Source organism: Carcharodon carcharias, chromosome 21, assembly GCF_017639515.1.
Source record: "Carcharodon carcharias isolate sCarCar2 chromosome 21, sCarCar2.pri, whole genome shotgun sequence".
Taxonomy (NCBI): domain Eukaryota; kingdom Metazoa; phylum Chordata; class Chondrichthyes; order Lamniformes; family Lamnidae; genus Carcharodon; species Carcharodon carcharias.
Window position 1 is genome coordinate 915,762 of NC_054487.1, and position 1,142 is coordinate 916,903.

At 44.1% G+C, this 1,142-nt stretch overlaps 1 non-coding gene across 1 annotated transcript; it reads left to right on the plus strand.

Moving 5' to 3' along the window:
• Nucleotides 1-833: 833 nt before the first annotated feature.
• On the plus strand, nucleotides 834-906 carry trnav-uac. Its single transcript has one exon. It is a non-coding gene; the product is annotated as a tRNA-Val (tRNA).
• Nucleotides 907-1,142: the final 236 nt, after the last annotated feature.

Here is a 1,142-nt window from a genome sequence, read left to right on the forward strand (position 1 = left end):
TCTGACGTGTGTCGCCTTGTCAGTTTCACAGGAGCCGCAGGGATGAGGTTGGCGGCACCTGGTTAAAATGAGGAATAATGGGAATTGTAGTCAGCAGGATTCAATCCTACAGAGGGAGACCCCAATGGATTTTAAATTCATCACCTTAGACATTGAGTTATGAGCAACAGCTGCTCGCGAGCTCAAATGTGTTCTTATCAAATCAGAGATGGCTGCAAAATAAGTCAATCGGCCCATCGTGTCTGTGCTGGCTCTCTGGAAGAGCAGCTCTACCGATTCCACACACCCACCTTTCCCCCACAACAATTTATATTTGTATTGCCTCTCCGTGCTTTTCCACACAAAATAAAGGACCACAACCCACCCTATATTAAACTAGAGTCCCCTCTTGTTCTCCGAAAGGGAATTCCTAAAGTGCCCAAAAGTGGGAATGTGACTCAAACTGCGGCAGCGCTGGGATTAGAATCAACTCCTCGAGGGACTGGAAGGAACCCAAGTCCAAATCTCCATGTCACTGGGTCAGGGAAACTGTGCATGGATTCTGCAGAAACTCCTTCTTCAAAAGTGAATTAGACAGTTACTTGAAATAGAGAAATTGAGGCTTATGGAAAGAGAGAAGAATATTGAGACTAATTGATTGCTCTTTAAAGAATAAGCTTCCATGATCTAATGACTCTCCGATACGCTGTGCCATTTGATGATGACATTGTTGATCAGTCTGTCTCCAGCATTCCCGATGAGAACAGCCGAATTCCATTTCTTCAAAACATGGACCCAAAGTGCTGCTGCGAAACTGCATTGTAGTCAGGTGCACTTATTGCCTTGCATGTGAAGTTTCTGTAGTGTAGTGGTTATCACATTCGCCTTACATGTGAAAGGTCCCCGGTTCAAAACTGGGCAGAAACATTATTGAAACTTGTTCAATTATGGGAGAGGGAAAGTTGCTTCACTCCTGCTTGTTGTTGAATGTTAGCTGAATGCAGAATCTCACAGCTGCATTGCACTTACTCTTCGTCTTTTCACAAGGTGAACACTCAGCAAAGTGAGGATATCCTTCAACTGGCAGCCGGTGAGTGGAGAATATTCAAAATGAATATTGAATAAAAAACAAATCTGTTGGAACTCGCCGGGTAACAGGAGAG